Source organism: Rhinolophus sinicus, linkage group LG15, assembly GCF_036562045.2.
Source record: "Rhinolophus sinicus isolate RSC01 linkage group LG15, ASM3656204v1, whole genome shotgun sequence".
NCBI classification, from domain to species: domain Eukaryota; kingdom Metazoa; phylum Chordata; class Mammalia; order Chiroptera; family Rhinolophidae; genus Rhinolophus; species Rhinolophus sinicus.
Window position 1 is genome coordinate 7878568 of NC_133764.1, and position 19487 is coordinate 7898054.

Sequence of the window (19487 nt, forward strand, 5' to 3'; positions counted from 1 at the left end):
ATCATCAGGTGCAGGCTCCCAGGTTTGGGAAGATAAGCAAACACGCTTTGCATACTAAGCATCCGAGTCCTCGCATCATTTATCTCCAGTCATCTGACAGAGAAGCTGTAAAGACACAACAAGAACACACATTCCTCCCCATCATAAATTGCTCTTTCCAGGATACTGTATTCTCTCAGGTGGAAGCCAGTAACACCTTGCCGTAGAAGCCCACAGATAAAGGTAATGGAGCTTGGAATAAGGACAGGAGATAACATTTGGATAGACATAATTTGCCTATCTAGTGAGCTCCAGATTAGACCAAAAACACCATGCCTTCCTCAGGACTATTTCTTCAGGGAGTGTTCAGCTCCCCATCTGAAAGACCTTCCCCAAACTACCTTAAAGGGTTTGTTCAAGACCTAGTGGTACAAAGGGTCTTCACCGCCTCTGTGTACTTTGCAGTGATATTGCCTTTGCTTTGAAGCCCCTCAGACTTTCTATAAGGCCACCATTGCACTTGACTTTGGTGAAGCCTCAGACTTTAATCTTTTGCCTATGACACTTTTCTCACCAGTTAAATTTAGCTGCTCGATATCAATATATTTTCCCTTTTTTGCCCATTTTTATCCCCAATCAATATAGAGATGGTATAAATTATGGATCTGTGATATGATATTGCCTATGTCTCTAAAAGATATTTAAATATCTTAATTATGAGATAATAAATATCATACATATACATTTAATGTCTATTTGATTTATTTTTAATAGCTAGCAATTCTGGAGGGTGAAATGAATTTTTAGAAAGAAATAAAGTATAGTTTCAATTATCTGAAGAGGCAGGCTGTAGAAAAAGTAATATTAGCTCAGGTCATAAAATTCTACTTAACATTCAGGAATTAGTTGACAATCATGATACTTTGATAAATGTATGCAATGACACACACAAAACACACACACCAATAATTTATTTTAATTCATTGTTTAGATTTATGTCTTTCCAACTGAATTTTAATTGAGTGTGTGATATATTTTGATGTTTTATTTTATATTTGCCATAGAGTCTAGCATGTTTTATTTTGCACATAATGCTCATGAAACATGTGGCATGGATAAATTATTGAGATCCAGTGTTCTTCTGTGTTCTTGCTATTCTCCTACTAAGTTTTGTTAATGTAGTGTTTCCCCTCCTCCATCTAGCCCCTTTCATACTCATTGAAATTTATCTGAACTAGGTCTTTTTCTCAGTTCTAGAAACAGCTATAATGACAAATGTAATCCAGCTCATGTGGTCAAAAAGTGAAAGTAACTTTAGGTTCTCTGTCAGATAAACCACAGAATTTCTGTGGTTTAACACAATACAAGTTTATTTTGCACTCACATAAAGTCCAATGTGGGTGACTGTAATTGGCAGGATGGATGCAATGGCACCCAGATTCCTTCCATGTTGTGACTCTACCATCTTCAGCATGTGGCTTCCAAGGCTACATGGTTGTCTGCCTCAAGCTGACAGAAGTGCACAAAAACATTGAGAACGGGGCTTCAGGGGTTTCCAGGACCAGGTTTGGGTGTGGTACTCATCACTTCAGCTTGTACGTCATGTAGCAGACTCGGTCACGTGGTCACCTCTGACTGCAAGACAGGTCTATTTCTGTGTCTTGGAGGAAGAGGACAAATGGTAAAAAATCGTCTCATCTCTACCACATAGGATTTTAAAAAGGGAGGTTAGGGGTGGGACATATGGAAAATTGGTGTATAAAGTCTCCAGGTGCCGTTTGGATAATAATGACTTCTGTGTCTATCTTGCCAGCCGACATCTCTCTCCTGAGCTTCAGGTCTCACACCTAACTATACACTGATGTCATCACTTGGTTTTCCTACATGCCCATCAAATTCATCACTGTCCTCACTCTAGCACTGCTCCTCTTGGGTTCTTCCGTAATGATGAAGGAAATGGTATTTATCACGGCAGGTGCTTTCTAAGGAGGATAGCTCCTTCTTTCTGGAGGCTCCTTTTTTGTTGTTGTTCACCGTCACGGAGTTGAGTTTGGTATGCTGGTGTTGGGGTAGAGCCTGGAAACAAAGCTCAATTTATTTTGATAAAGGAAATAATAAAGTTGTTTTTGCTGTATGGGGGTGGGTATGGAATCTAGGAAGATGGGCACTGTGGGGAGAGAGGGGGAGAAAGGGTGAGTAAATGCAAAATAGGAGTGATAAAGATTACTTGAATTTTGGTGTTATCTATGCAAGATTTTGTAAAGACTAAAATACCTAACAGGGATTTTTAAAGCTGGTTGTTGTGGGATGAGTGATATAAACTCTCCTCTACATGATCTTCAGTAATGTCTTCCTTGCCTAGTAAAGATTTTGAGAGAGTTGCTATTTCATAGCTATTAAAAGAAGTATGAAAATTCTTATCTTCTGCAACATGGTGAAGAGGTGAGGAGCAGAGACAGCATTCAAGGTTGAAAAACCTTGGGAATAGTAGAGGAGACATCCCTAAAAATTAGCACAAATGGTGGGGAGGTGCTCCAGAGTCTCACAGGCTATGGAATTGATAGAAGTAGGAACAAATTACACAAGAGGGTCTCATCTGACATCAAAGATACTCTTCACTCAGTAAATACCATGTTTCCCCGAAAATAAGACTTAACCGGAAAATAAGCCCTAGCATGATTTTTCAGGATGGTATTCCCTGAACATAAGCCCTAGTGTGTCTTTTGGAGCAAAACTTAATATAAGACCTAGTCTTATTTTCAGGGAAACACAGTAGAAGCATATCATCCACTAAGTTCTTCAAGCCAAAAATCCGAGTATCATCTGTTCATTGATATCTTCCCACAGTTATTTCTAATAAATATTTATTGAATGAATGAATTCCTGATTCCTCTCTCTGCCTGACCTACCTCATTCAAACAACCTAAGTTCTATTTTTTCTAACTTCACTGTGTCTCTCAAACCCTACCTTCTTTTCTTTATTCCCACATCTTCTATCCTTAGCCACCAACATGTCTTCCTTCAATAAATGGAACAACCTCCTACCTAGTCTCCCTGACTCCACTCATCTCTCTTTCTAATCCATTTTCCCAAAATGCAAATTTGATCATTTCTTTGCATAAAACTCTTCAGTGGCTCCAAATTGCCCTCAAACTACTTAAAATGGCTTACAATAAGGTTATTCCTGATCTGAAATCTATTTAACTTTCCAGATTTATCTCTTGCCACTCTCAGCCTCACAAAGTATGTTTTAGCATCACAATAAAAAATTTCAATCGCAAAATGTGCTCTCTTACCTCTAGGTTTCAACTATTCCGTGTTTTTCTTACCCACGGGACTCAAACATTCCACATTCTCTCTTGCCTTGGGAATGTACCCAGGACATTCTTTCTTCATCTCTCCATCCCTAACTCTTGCCTACCTTTAGATCTCAGCTAGATGCTACTTCATCTGTAAAGTAGTTCATAGCGCCCCTAAAGTGTAGGTTAGTTTCCCCTCTTCTGTATCTCTATTGCACTCTGTATTTATTTTACCAAAGCATTTGCCATCTTGTATTTGTGGATTTATTTACCTGTATCTTTTACTAGACTGATACAGACAAGTTCTGTGAGGGCTTTCTTTATGTTTTTATTAGTTATGGTCTAGTCAGGAAAACAGACTCAACATCAGGAATTTTGATAAGGAATTTAATACAAGGAATTGGGTAAATAGGTACTGAAGAACTGAAAAAGCGAAGAGGGCACACTAAGGTGACACAGGTACAGCAACACAATATGCAGCTACCATCCATCATGCTTGAGAGATGAAAGAAACAGGTTGAGGTACTAGAACCTCAAGGCTTGTGGGAGGGGCCCTACAGAGCTGGGACCCAGGTCTCTGAGGAGAGGATGTTTGCCTGGCTGACAAAGGTGTACAGCAACTTAGAGGAGGGACCCCGCGGAATGGGAATCCAGAGCCATGGGTGCATAGGCTGGCTGGTGGCGGGTGGGGTGGGGAAGTGATAAGGCTGGTTTTGGAAATGTGGGGAAAGAACTGGAAACTGAACTAACTGCCACTGACAGGGTAAAGACCACTTTTGTGGCGATGCTGACAGGAGGAACAGCAAACAGGGGGAAGCTGGTTTCCTCTCCATTCTTCCAGACTCCCTTTAGCACCCGCCCTTGACAGAGCCTAGCAGGGTACACATTGGTACCTGCTGCATTGGTTTGTGGAGTCCTAGACCTGAAATCACAAAGGGTAGGGTTTGGAGCTGAAAGATGACAGCTGAAGACAACATAACCTCTAGGTCACTGTGATTGAGACATATTAAGCACTCAGGAAATATTTAGAGCAAGAATGAATGAATTGAAAATGAGCAACTAAACTTCTGTCCCGGAAATTGACCAAAATGAAGTTCCAATAAGGGGAAAACCTCTAAAACTCATTTCAGAACAGAAACAGGGGCGTGGCATCAACCACGTTTGGCACTAATCAACCAACAGTATGAGGTTACTTTTGGATAAAGAGCAGATTCCACCAAACTCAAGACGACTACTAAGAATCACAGATAACTTCCCTGCCTGAGAAGGCTGAGCAACCTTAGGAGAAATAGATAAGGAAATTCTGACAAATCCAACTTATATCCCTGAATTAGAAGGCCTGCAGAGGTCATGGGAGAGCATTCTCAGACCATCCCAGTGGGTCATTGTATAGATTTTCTTTGACGGGACTCAGTTTTTCTTTGGTGGATGTGGGCAATGGGTGAGAGGAGAAGAAACAGGGAAATATCCTTTATTCTGGTAGGAGAGGTCTGAAGAAAAACAAACAAGGAGATCTTTGAGGTTTACTTCATTGACAGCCATTTCTTCACCTTGAACTAGCGAGAAAGACCATAGACACAGAGCTCTTCGCTAATGTAACTATCACTCCAAATTGAGATAGTATTTTCAGAATCAGAGGGACAATGCCACCCACCTCCAAGAGGCAGAAAGGAGACAAAGCCACATGGCATACACATAAGGGAGCTCATCCAAATAGAAAACCTTATGGAGAAAGCTTGTCTTTAGTGCTATACTTTCAATGAACACAAAGAAAATAAAATACACAAGTCAATTCTCCTGATGGGATTGCCCTGCCCTCAGCTCCCTTCCCCACGTCTCTCAGCTGAGTTGCTGATCTAGACTAACAAAACCCAGGTCAATAAAAAGTGGTCCACAAGGTCATCCACTTAGTCAATGTAGTGAAATGATGGTCTGGATTGATCCGAATAAATTGAAGGAACAGTAAACAGCAGAGCAAACAATAACGTCTGATCTACTTTAATATGTAACACATTAAAGAAGGAACTAAGAGCCATGAAAACAACAAATGAGGAATCACTAAAACACTTAGACTAAAGAGCCAAAAAACATTTCGATTATGGCTACCCAGAATTTTTTCTAAAGTGGGCTCAATGAAAATAAAATAAGATAATAGGTTGAGAAGAAAAGTAATATGGATGACCTAAAGAAAAAGGTAGAATTGAAATAATTTCATTTTAGAGTTTGTAACAGGAATTATAAATAATAAGGAAAATAACCAGAGCTGTGAAAATTGAATTATGTGTTGTGGATAGTTTTGATAAAATCACACATAATTCAGAGAACGAGAACAAAGAAATGGACACGACCAGCAATGAAATGACGGATGAAGGGTAGACAGTAGAGATTCAACAATATAGGTAATCAGCATCCCTGAAGACGAGAACAAAAGGAACACAAACATTTACAAAGATACATGAAAAGAAAAATTGCTAGAATCTAGGGAATATCTGAATTTTCCATCAAAAGAATTCACCAATTCTTAGGCAAAATTAACAAAAAGAAACAATTAGCCGTCGTACAGTGATGATATTATTTCAAGGAAAAGAAAACTCTTATCATCATCTAGGTGAATGAACAGATCACTTACAAAAAAGAAATTGAGCCAACCTCAGATTTTTCTTCAATGTTAAATGTGGGAAAATAATAAGAACTAGAGAAACTTGAAGTGACTCAAAAACACCTTTTCCTATAAAACTACCATTGCCATGTAAAGAGTAAATATTCACCTACTTAGGGAGTATATGACCCATGTACTCATCCTTAAAAATTTACTCAGGCTGGTAAAAAGCCAGCAGGTGCATTAAATGTCTCTGGGATTTCTTGGGAGAATTCACTAATTGAGGGAAATCTACAGCCAACTGATAAATCTAGACAGTTTGCCCTATGTGCCAAACAGAATTATTCAACCCGCCAATATGCAGAATGTAAGGGGGAAAAACATTCTATTGATTGACTGAATTTCTCATCGTGAAACTATTTGCTTTGGCTTGATACATATTATAAACATCAGTCCAGAAAAATTGTTTGCCTTAAAATTTATGAGTAATTTCTTCCACTCCCTTACTAACATATTTTTATTTTTCTCAGTCCAATTTCTGGGGCAATTCTAAGCCTATATTTAAAAAGAGCTGAAAAATGAAAACATATAGCCAAAAATATGAAAGTCATTCAAATGAATTCAAAGTTTGTTTTAATTACATTTAATTAGACTACTGGGGGAATGAATGCTATTATCTTAACAGATGACAAGGAAAGGGCTATTCAGCTTCTATTTTGTTGTATTTTTATCCTTTATTCTCCATTAGAGAAATTATCTTCAAATCAAGAAGGCTAGACTAACCATGAATATGAGACAGCTCAAAAGCCCCAGAGAGGAAGGAAGCTAGTTAGAAGACTCCGCTCAGTCTCAAGGAATCCAAGGGACTCAAGACTTATAAACCACAGCCTTGAAAACCAAAAGGATGTGCAAATGTTCCTGAAGAGCCAATGCTTTTCCTGAAAAATTATGAAGCATGGGTAAGGTGATAGGATGCTGAGAACGGACAAACACTGACCTGATTTTTTTTTTTTTAAATGGGGCAAACTGAATTCTTCAAAATAGATTTGCTCCCTGACAAAATCCCATAATAAATTAAAATGTAATGTAGTCATTACATTAAAATTAGTCGTGAGCTTTTGTTAAAGAAATTAAAGATTACTGGGAATCAGAATAGGATCACTTTAGAATTCTGTGAAACAAGCCACATTTTCCATTGACTAGGATTCCTGCTCTGGAAAATCAAGAAACTAAAAGATCGGGCCCGGCCCGGTGGCTCAGGTGGTTGGAGCTCTCTACTCCTAACTCTGAAGGCTGCCGGTTCAATTCCCATATGGGCCAGTGGGCTCTCAACCACAAGATTGTCAGTTCAACTCCTTGAGTCCCACAAGGGATGGTGGGCAGCGCCCCCTGCAACTAAAATTGAACACGGCACCTTGAGCTGAGCTGCCGCTGAGCTCCCTGATGGCTCAGTTGGTTGGAGCGCGTCCTCTCAACCACAAGGTTGCCAGTTCGACTCCCACAAGGGATCGTGGGCTGTGTCCCCTGCAACTAACAATGGCAGCTGGACCTGGGGCTGAGCTGCACCCTCCATAACTAAGACTGAAAGGACAAAAAACTTGAAGCTGAACGGCACCCTCCACAACTAAGATTGAAAGGATAACAACTTGGAAAAAAGGCCTGGAAATACACACTGTTCCCCAATAAAGTCCTGTTCCCCTTCCCCAATAAAATCTTAAAAAAAAAAGAAACTAAAAGATCAAATGTATTACCTTAGCAATTGTAGCATAGATTTGGTTATATTATTTTGGTGCTGATTGACACAATCAAATGCACAGTTAGTTTATGGAGTGATATCATATTAGAAGTCTCTAGTGACATGTCACAGGGCTCTGTTTTGTTACCCACTTCTGTTGAATACATGTCAAAGCATAAGGACTCCGGAAGGAGGAAAGATGTGGAAAGAGCCTCGGGAGGTAGAACTGTGGGATGTAGATAGGCCATCCGTGGCCTGAGCCTTCAAAAGCCTAAATTAATCGTGACATCATCTCCCACCCAGGTCCCCTTTCTTGAGTGATACAGGATGAGGCAAGCTTGGTAGAATGTTCTGCTGAGCGGCATCCTGAGGGCGAGAAGCGGGTTCCTATATTGTTCTTTTGAACTAAGTTCTACCCAGAAGACTAGTGTAATAGTCTAGATCATTAGAACAATATTGTGATTTAAAATGTATATATATTTATAAAACTATATATCTCTATATAATAAATATATATTATAAAATATATATATTTTAAAAATGTATACACACTTTAAAAAAGGAAAAAAAATTAAATTGTAATAATATATATCGATAACAAAAGATGAATACAAGTCATGTTTGACTTCTGCAATTACAAGAGGTGCTCAAAGTGGTTACCATCAGCATCCAGACACCTGATAACGGCGAATTACTGCTTGAGCAATGTTGGCCAAAGTGTCCACTTGTATACATTTCTTTGGCACCCCCAGTATATTTGGTCTTCAACCCAGTTCCCAACATGGAGCTCCTGAAACCCTTAGATTCCTAAGTGATGACAGTGATAAAGGTACTTTTGTTATGTTAATATGGTGACTTTTGGAAAGCTCCTAGGTAACTTACATATGGTGCTGGTTGCCAGGGGAACCAACAAAAAACTAGAGGGTTTAATCAATCATGCCTATGTAAGAAGCCTCCATAAAAACCCAAAAGAGGTTTGGAGAATGTCCAGGTTGGAGAATATGTAGAGATTTGGGGAGAGTGGCAGGCTCAGAGAGAGCATGGAAGCTCTGAGCCCCTTCTCCGTACCTTCCTCTGTATATCTCTTTCATCTGGCTATACCTGAGTTATGTCCTCATATAATAAACTGGTGATGTAGTAAGTAAAATGTTTCTGAGTTCTGTGGGCCCCTCTAGCAAATTAATTGAACCAGAGGAGGAGGGTCATTGGAACCTCCAATCTATAGCTGTTTGGTCAGAAGCACTGGTGACAACCTGGACTTGTGACTGGCATGGAAAGAGGGCAGTCTTGTAGGACTGAGCAATTACTTGATGCTCTCTCCAGGTAGATAGTGTCAGAATTGGGCTGAATTGTAGGAAACCCAGCTGGTGCAGCAGAGCATTGCTTGGTGGCATGGGAAACCTCTACACAGACATTGGAATTGGTGACCAGAATCTTAACTAGCCTAGAGGGTTGCCTCAGGCACTGTTTCCAGGAATTTGATATATCACTTGAAACTTGCAAGATCCACAGTTAATTGGAAGGTTGCTGAGACAAAGGTAAGAAAGGTGTCGTTTTTAATGGTTTGGGCAGTAATGAAAAATGTGGATTTTCAAGCATTAGAAAGGAGGTGAGGGGATTGTATAGGGCAAGCAGCATCACTGCCTAACTGTACTCACCAAAGAGTTTTAAAGACAGACTTCAACATATCAGCTTTCTGAATATGCATAAAGTTCAAGATGTGCAGGTGGTCTAATTTTGAAGACATGCACCGTGAAATACAAATTAAAACAATAAGGAGACAGTATTGTGTGGATTACTTATAGATGCTTTAGAGTTTCTGTCAAGTTCTATTTTTAAAAATCTAAAACAAATGACAAAATGTGAACATTTGTCAAATATCAGCAGTGAGTACATGGCTATATGTTATATTATTTTCCGCTTTCTTCTCTTGGTAGAAATATCCTATAATAAACTATATTTTTAATCAAAAATGAAAAATAACTGCCCCCATGGGGTTAGTCTTGGCAGTTGAAATCAGCGGGATCAGGTAATGTCCACAGATGGAAACCACCTCCTCCCTTCTATTCAGAGTTTTAAATCTTTATTGTGCCAGCTGTCAGAAAATGAATCGTGAAACTTTTGCAAAGAGTTACTACAAATTGGCAAGCCTTATCTCTGTCAATCTTGGGGGTTTCCTTGGTGGGTATGATATATTTTTTTCTTGTTTGGTCTGTTTTGATTTAATTCTTTAAAAGCTGGATGTAACTTATCTCTACAAATATGTTCCTCAGCCAATGCAAATTTGGTATGGCTGGATATATGGTCTCGTGTCATGACCACTTAAACTTTATGTATCTAGTCATTGCATGGAAGATCTGATTATCTGCTGGGAACTGATTGTTACACTAAGTAGCAAGTCTGATGATACTTTCCTTGGTGTCTCTGAAGAATGGAATGATTGCTCCCCTATGTGACAAATATGCTGCAATTTATACAGGAAATATCTTAACAAATGCGTATATCAAATATAGAACTTGACATAACTTTATTGTTGAAAAATTAAATGAACAACAAACAGCCTAGTGAAAGAACTGAGTCTAGCTGTTTGAACTGGTGAGGTCAAATTTTGTATTGCCGTTCTAGCTGAGGCATGGATCTGGTAGGTAAGGCTACAGGGGCTCTGTGGTTTAGGAGTGCTTTTGGCTGCAGTAACAGCGTGCCCGTATGTAGAGGCTGATGCATAAAGACATTTGGTTATCTCACAAAGCACAGAGTCTGCAGTTGGGAAGACCAGGACCGGTTAAGCTACTCAACCATCTGGACAAAGCCTAGGCTCTTTCTGTCTCTCTGCTCTGCCAACCCCAGCATGGTGGTTTGTTATTTTTATGGTTGTAAGATGGTTAATGCAGCTATAAGCATCATGACTTTTTTCAAAAGCAGGAGGCATGGGCTGGGAAAAATGAGAGGAAGGGTGGGAGAAACAAACCAATCCAGACCCTTTCCTCCAATGGCCCTCTACTTTTGTTAGCAAAGAAATAGCTTTTCATAAAAAAAGGCTGATTTGATTCATGATTAATTGTCCTTGCCCAGTATATTACAACCCCAGTAAAATTTGGACTCTTGTAGCAGACCCGAAATGTGTGGAAAAAGAGCTATTAAACTGACAATAAAGAAAGTCTTTGACAGAGGTGCCTAGGACACTCCCTTCTCCAGGAACTATAAACTAAATAAACTGTCTTAAACTTTGTATATACTAGGCTACTTTCTGGCTGGGGGATGAGAATGGCCCTGTAGCGTTGTTTTGATATCTATGGTGACTAAAACAAATGATACTTTTTGTAAACGAAGCTATTTAAGGACCTCACAAAATAATAAACTTCAATTTTTGCAGACTTGTTAACCTTGGTTAGCTTTCAGATATGGCCCCTTCTGACTGAAATCAGAGTATAGTTAATTCTATTTTCAAAATAAACAGACTTCCATTCTCCTTAAATTATAAACTTATTAGCATAATATTGATGTATTGCACAACAAACTAATAATCCATCCTCCTCACAGTATCTTCAAAATATCAATCAGATCATGGAACTCCACTGCTCAAATCCTCCAAGACCTCCTTCCCCCATGGAATAAAGTCCAGGCCGCTTCCCATGGTGCCATGAACTCTGGTCCTTTCTACATCTCCAACCTTGTCTCTTTCCACTGGCACCCTCGCTCCCTCTACGCCATCCACACTGGATTCTTGCTGTGTCTTGAGACGCAAGTCTTAGTGTTGTTGTTCCATTTGCTTAGATGGTTCTTCCCTGTCCATTTATCTCTCAGATTCCTTTTAAAATAGGACCTTTTCTAAGAGGAATTCCTGACCAACATCATATTAAGTGCACACACATACCTTTGAATTTAGCATTATTTTCTCAAGTGTTACTGTCTGAAATCACATTGCTTATAGTTTCCTGGTCCTTTGTTTTCACCCCCACTTGAAGGTAAATTTCATAAGGATAGAGACTTAACTGCCATCCCTTCCTGTAGGACTGGGACAGTACCTGCCACCACTGCGTCTCAATCACTATTTGTTGAATCTGTAAATCTTCACAACAATACTATAAAGGTGGGTGTTTATTGCCCTCAGTTTTACAAAGGAGGATATAAAGAATCAAAGAGATGAAGTCATTTTTTTTTTTCAAGATAACTGGCTGGGAAGCTGCAGAACTTGGGTTTGAACCCATTCCTCTCTCCTGCCTCTCAGTTATTCTAAGATTAGAAGCTTTTCTAAACTACTCTTGAAATCACTCAACTATTCTAAAGTTATCTATTATGTAGATACTCCCGAACCTTTTTACTGGTCAAAAATACATATTTCTTATAAGAGGCTTCTTTGTCTGGTCCCCCTTTTGTGCACCATCTGGTTAATCTTTTAGGTTTCTCCATCCCCACCCCAACCAATACACACACTAAACATTATTGCTCAAAGGTAAATGTTCTGGGTATGTTTTGTTGAGACTTACCTTAGTGAAGATGGGTGTCTGATTTTTCTTCCTTAAATATGCTTGATTCGAAAATCATAGACACAGACAATAGTTTAGTGGTTACCAGCGGGTAAGGGGGGTGGTAGATGAGGGTAAAGGGGACCAAATATATGGTGATGGAAGGAGAACTGACTCTGGGTGGTGAACACACAAAGTGATATACAGATGATGTATTACAGAATTGTACACCTGAAATCTATGTAACTTTACTAACAATGGTCACCCCAATAAACTTTAATTTAAAAAAAAGAAGTCAGTAAAAGGACAATAAAAAAACCCAAAGAAAAGAGAACAGAATAAAAAAATATGTATGCTTGATTCAACTCTATTTTTAACCTTGTTTATTTTTGTATTCTGTTTTAAATTTATCGTATTCTGTTGCATTTTATGTCTTTTCAGGCTACCTTAAATCCTGTTTAGTATAGGTGGGTACACAGAACATAAATAGTTAAATGTGTATTCCTGAGGGATGCACTCAAGATATATAGTTCTGAGTAGCTCTAACATTCCATGTAGGTAAACAATAAGATAAAATTTGAGTTTCAACATTAAGAAACCAGAGGGGTAGCCATTAAAAGTGGCTAATCACACAGTCTGTAAAACTGTGCATAGATGCTTACGGTATAATGTTGAGTAGGAAAGCTGGGTACAAAACTGCATATTCAGTTCCAGTTAGAACAATTTAAAAAATGAGGCTGGAAGGAAATACAAATGTACTTCATTTTTGTGCAAATATGAAGTATGCAGGTTTGAAATAGTGTGCTATACAAATACCATAATATCTCATTTTATAAATCAAACCTCAAGATTATTCTACTTTTAACATCTTTATCATGGAGAATTTAAATCACTTATCACACAAACAGAATAAGGTAATAACCCCTCATTCACCCATCACCCAACTTCAACATTCCACAGCTGCCAGTCTGTTCCCTCTCTAGCTCCACCTACTCTCCACCTTTCTTGAATGTTTATTCATTAAATTTACTCATTTTGAAATGCATGATGTGTAATTTTGACATTCATGTAAACTATTTCTATTATTCCAGAAAGTTCTCTAGTTTCTCCTTCCAGTTAATCTCTCATGCTAGTAGAGGAAACCACTGTTTTGAAGTTTACTCAAGAAATTAGTTTTATTTATTCTAGAACTTCATTTAAATAGAATAATAAAATCATACTTTTTTGTGTGTCTGACTCTATTTGCCCCTTTGTTGCCTCTATCAGTAGTTCATTCCTCCTTTACTTTCTGAAATAGGTCGTGTAAATAATACCAAATCTTCCTTGAACATCTGATGGAATTTCCCACTGAAATCACTTGGGCCTGCAGTTTTCTTTATGGTGAGGTTTTTGATAATCAGTTTAATTTTTTGGTAGATACAAGGCTATTCTTTTGTCAGCTTTGGAACTTTTAGTTTTTCAGGGAACTGGCCCATTTCATCTACACTGTCAATTTTGTTGACATAAAGTTATTCATAATATTTCCTTTTAATCATTTTGATAATTATACGATCTGAAAAGATAATCCCTCTTTCATTTCTGTTATTGATCGTTTGTGTTTTCTCCCTTTTTTCCTTCATCAGTCTTGCTTGGGGTCTGTTTCATTAATCGTTTGGTCAAAAGAACTAACTTTTTCTTGGCTTTGCTGATTGTCTTCAATTTCATTGATTTCTGCTCATCTCCAAATTATTTCTTTCTACTTATTTTCAGTCAATTTTCCTAGTTTTTATATAATTTCTGAAAATGAACATTTAGATAATTGATTTTCAACCTTTCTGCATTCCTAATAGAAGCATTTGAAGCTATGGAGTTTCTTCCAGAAAGATCTATGATGAGGGAAAAAAAAGTAAACCAAAGCAGGAAATTATTTGGGTAAGCAAAAGGGAATGACACTCAGGAGAGTAATGGAAGGATTTAGTCTGGCCTAATGGTGAAATTGCCTCTTCATTACAAAAGGAGGGGGAAATGATAAGATGGATAAAAATAAATGAAGACTTGCAGATTTTATGACAAGAATTTGAGAGCATTTCCATCTGATGGCTGACATTTTTTTCAGTGAGTGTGAGGGGACATCACCAACTGAGTATGTGGGAGAGAAGAGTGAGGGAGTTATGAGCAAAAAGGAAACTCTATGCAATAGCCATCTCAGGGTGTGGAGAGGGGAATCTGATAATGAAGGGTAACAGATGCATCAGGCAGAATGAAGAGCTCACATGGAGATAACAGCTGTGATTTTTAAATCTGTGATTTTCTACACAAATCTCAGTTGCTCATGTGACAGCATGGAAAAAGCAGATCTGTGGGTTCAGTGAGGGTTGGAGTTTACCAAGTAAGCAAGACAGTGAGATGGGGGGTCAAGAGACTGGGAATATCTGCAAGAAGATGATTCAACTAATGAGCCATGGATTTGTAGCCAGGCAATTAGAAAAGAGAGGATGAGGTTTGGAAGTCACAAAGAAATCAAAGGATTGTAACATTGGAGGATACTAGAGTGAGAGACCTAGAAGTGGTGTTCATAGGGTCAAACTTGTAAATTTAGTTTTGAAGGAGATTTGGTTGTGGGGCGGGGGATTGACAAGGTATAGGTGTGACCTTGGAAGAGAGTAGATGATGTAGAGTTGGACATATCGTTGGAGGTGATAAATCAAGGAACTGAGAGGCCAGGGTGCTATTTGAGTCATTGGCATAGATGTTTCTATAATCAAGAATGTTGACCAGGGAAATGGTAGACATAAAAAGTGTAAGACTTAACATTTTCGGTGAATGATGGGGAGTGACTGGCAGGCTGATAGATGGCAGGAAGGAGAAGAGAAAAAGTGACAGAGCTAAGTAGCGTGAGTTTTAAATAAGAGAGAGTTTTTGCAGGAAGGAGAGGGGTAGATGGTCTGGAGGTATCAATGATGAATTGTTTCCTCCAAAAACTACTTCCTGGCCCTGAGGTCTTTAGGTTGTGAAAGAAAACTCAGACTCTGCCTTCAAAGACTGTAGGGCTTTCAGATGGTGTCCAGATAAGGACTGTTTCCAGAGAAGATGGAAGTTAGAGTGAAGATAACTAGTTGTAGAGTAGAAGTTCCAGAGGAGAGGACACAGTGACAGCATTTAGGCAAAGAGGAGCGGTGGAAAATTGACTCAGATTTGGAAGTATAAAAAAATAGGATAAGGTTAGGAGAGGAAGAGATGTGAGAAATGAACTGAAAAGGGTGGTTAAGACTAGAGCTGTGAGTGTCAAATATACCCTGTAATGCCTTTTATGGGGTGTGTATTAGTTTACAGCAGCTGCTATAACAAGTTACTAAGAACGCAATAGATTAAAACAATACAAACTTGTTACTTTACAGTTCTGGAGGTCAGAAGTTCAAAATGGACTTCACGGGATTAAAGTCAAGGGGTTGGCAGGGCTGTGTTTTTTTAAAGTCTTTAAGGGAAAATTCATTTTCTTGTCTTTTCCAACTTCTAGAGACTGCATGAAATCCTTGGCTTGTGTCTCTTTCCTCCATCTTCAAAACCAGACATTTCTCTAGCTCTGATTCATCTTCCTGTGTCTTTCCCTTATAAGGATTCCCCTTACAATTACATTTGGTTATCCAGGATAACCCCGGATAATCTTTTTATTTTCAGTCCTCTGATCAGCAACCCTAATTCCCCCTGGCCAGGGAACATCCCCAGGATTAGGATGTGAGCATCATTGGTGGAACACTATTCTGCCTATCAAAGTGTTTTGCCCAAGATGAAAGGATACGCACAGCCACTTGAAGCAGCCACACCAGTTGGAACAGGAGGTGATGGAAGCAAGAGAGATGAAAGGGAGGCAAATAAGCTACTGCTTGATTTCTGGGGAGAGAACCACAGTGGCCCAAGAACTGTCCTAGGATCTCAGCATCCAAGGATGGAACCATGCTCTGAAGCAGTGGTTCCCAAACTTCATTAAACATCAGAATCACCTGGATAGTGTTTTAAAAGAGTATTTCTCCTCTCCCTCTCCCCATTTCTGGTTTCATAGATCAGGGGTGGAGCCTAAGATTTACATTTCTAACAAGGTTGTTTTTTTTGTGTGTGTTTTAAGATTTTATTGGGGAAGGGGAACAGGACTTTATTGGGGAACAGTGTGTACTTCCAGGACTTTTTTTCCAAGTCAAGTTGTTGTCCTTTCAATCTTAGTTGTGGAGGGTGCCGTTCAGTTTAAAGTTGTTGTCCTTTCAGTCTTAGTTGTGGAGGGTGCAGCTCAGCTCCAGGTCCAGTTGCTGTTGCTAGTTGCAGGGGGCGCAGCCCACCATCCCTTGCAGGAGTCCAACTGGCAACCTTGTGGTTGAGAAGATGCCAACTGAGCCATCTGGGAGCTCAGCGGTAGCTTAGCTCAAGGTGCCATGTTCAATCTTAGTTGCAGGGGGCGCTGCCCACCATCCCTTGCGGGATGCGAGGAGTTGAACCGGCAACCTTGTGGTTGAGAGCCCACTGGCCCATGTGGGAATTGAACCGGCAGCCTTCGGAGTTAGGAGCACGGAGTTCCAACCGCCTGAGCCACCGGGCCGGCCCTCTAACAAGTTTTCAGGGGATACTAATGCTGTTGGCCCAGGAGCCGCACTTTGAGAACTGTTAGCCTAATAAACACTTGCTTCAAAAATTCTGTGAATCAAGACAGTTTGGGGAGCTGCTGGTTGGCTCAGTTGGTTAGAGCGCAGTGCTCATAACACCAATGTGGCCAGTTCGATTCCCACATGGGTCAGTGAACTGCGCCCTCCACAAGTAGATAAAAAAAAACACAACACAACGATTTGACTTGGAGCTGATGAATCCTGGAAAAACACACTGTTCCCCAAGATTCCCCAATAAAAATAATAAAAAAAAGGATATTTTTGTTTATTTGTACATGTGTGTGTTTTGTATGTTGTGTTTTTATTTTTGGTTCCAAAGTAAGGACTTTGGATTCCATCTTAAATCCTTGCTCCACCACTAATTTTACTGTGACCATTCCATCACTTAGTTTCCACATCTGTAAAATGGGGATAATGATAGTACTCATTTAATGGAGAAAGTTATGAGGATTAAATGAATTAATAATCAAAAGCATTTACTAATGTTATAAAGGTGTTAGTTATTATTCAAGAACCTTATCAGCAAAGAAAGAGGAAGAACTAGAAGTCTTTAATTTTTTTAGTGTAATTTTTCTTCTATTTTTCAATTATAGTTAACATTCAATATTATTTTATATTAGGTTCAGGTGTATAGCATAGTGGTTAGACATTTATATAATTTACAAAGTGATCCCCCAATAAGTCTAGCACACACCTGGCAGTGAGAGATAATTCAGAGAATTAGTTACGCAGGTGATAGAAGAGCTGGGAAGCCAAGATGAACAACAGTGGAAGTCGCTGCTACCTTAGGGGCTGGGACCACAGGAGGAGATGTTTCCTGAGCTCAGAAAGTAGGGTCCATAGGGGGATCATCCAGTAGGAGCAGAGTATGGGGCAAGGATGGAAAAAAGTTCTGTCAACAAACAGTGGACGACTAGCCTACTAACTTACACATGGATTTCAGTTAGGGATGAAAAGAGCAAAAGAAAAAGCCTTCCTTCAGAGTCCCATGATTCCCTGTTAACTAATTTGTTTCAGCTCAAATGTGGTTCAGGCAATCCCCATTCATTTTCCTCTCTTGGAATGATTAACTCAGAAACAACATTTAGAGCAGACACAGAGAGAACATCTACTCCCACATACAATCTGTACTTCTGCTCAGTTCTGCACAAGGAGACTTCATTAGGGCCTGAACACATGCTGGAATCCTCATCTGGCTCTGAGTGTGTGCTGGGGCTTCCTGGAGAGAGGCCCTCTCAGCACTTGGCGGAGGCCAGAAGGTACTCAGTGAGATGTATCACATGGAACAAATGGGAGAAAATGCAAATAGGCAGATTCTGGGTGTGTCAGGGGCCCAGGGGATTGCATTGTCTGTCTCACTGGTTTTCTTGAATACCATTCAGGAAGATCATTTCTCCCCAAATGGCTTTGCTTTGTTTCATGGAAAAAGCACCTCCTTAGTCTTTATGGTGAGGGACAAGCACAGGCTATGTAGTGTCTTTTACACTGATGCTGGAGACTCAGGTCAGAAAACAGAGCCCTGTGAACAGCACTTGGAGAAACAAAGACATGGGCATTGAGGATGCTGTGCTCAGCTGGGGCCTGCTCATGGACAGCTGCCTCATGGCCCTGAGTGAGCTGGACCGGGACTGGTCCAGGCAGACCGGGTTAAGGTGGGCCTGTGATCTAGACCAAACAGGGTGCAGGAGATCAGAATAAGGGAAGGTGTGGGACACAAGGGTATTTGAACACATGCATGACACACACAGGATGCATGCAGGCTGGGGACACCTTTCCCACACATGGCCTCCTATGATATTGTGATCTATAATAAAACATCTATATTTAGGTCTTCATCCAGAGTTCCTGGCACACAGCTCCTAAAACTCTTGATATTTCCTAAGTGATAAAAGCCATGAAGGTGTCTTTAGTTGTTCATAACAAGTCTCTTTCAGCCATACCTGAGTTTAGGTTCATGAGGTGACTTTTGGGAAGACCCTAAGGATGGGGGCTGGTGGCCAGGGGAACCAACCACATGAGTAGAGGGTTGGAACCTTCAGCTCCCTTCTCCTCCCTTAGCCTGACCTTCTGGGAGAGAAGGGGACCTGAAGATTGAGTTCAATCACCAATAGCCAATGATTTAACGAATCATTCTGATATAATGAAGACCCTATAAAACTCCAAAATGAAGGGCTTCAGAGAGCTTCCAGGTGGGTGAAAGTGTGGATTGGGGAGATTGGCATTCCCAGAGAGGGCATGGAAGCTTCGTGTCCCTTTCCCCATACCTTGCTCTATGCATCTCTTCCATCTGGCTGTTCCTGACTTATATCCTTTGAAATAAACCAGTAATCTAGTAAGTAAACTGTTTTCTTGAGCTCTGTGAGCCATTTTAGCAAACGATCATACCTTAGGAAGGGGTTGTAGGAACCTCAGATTTATAGCTGGTTGGTCAGAAGTAGAGGCGACAACCTTGATTTGTGACTGGAGGTAGTTTTTTGGCACTGAGCCTGTTACCTGTGGGGTCTGTGCTAAGTTCAGGTAGATTGCTTCTGAATTGAGTTAAATTGGTGTCAGAAAATTGGAGAATTGCTTGATGTGGGAAAAACTCACATGCATTCGGTGAACAGAAGTATTGAGAGTATTCTGTAAGTCAAGAGAACATAGAGGAGAATTTTTTCTTTACACCTCTCAAGGTCAAACAGGAAGGAAGACTGGGTGAGTAGCCTTTGACAGGGAAGGAACAGCACCTTGAGATTCAAAGCAGACAATGGAAAATTCTGCTTGCCTGTGTTTTGGGGG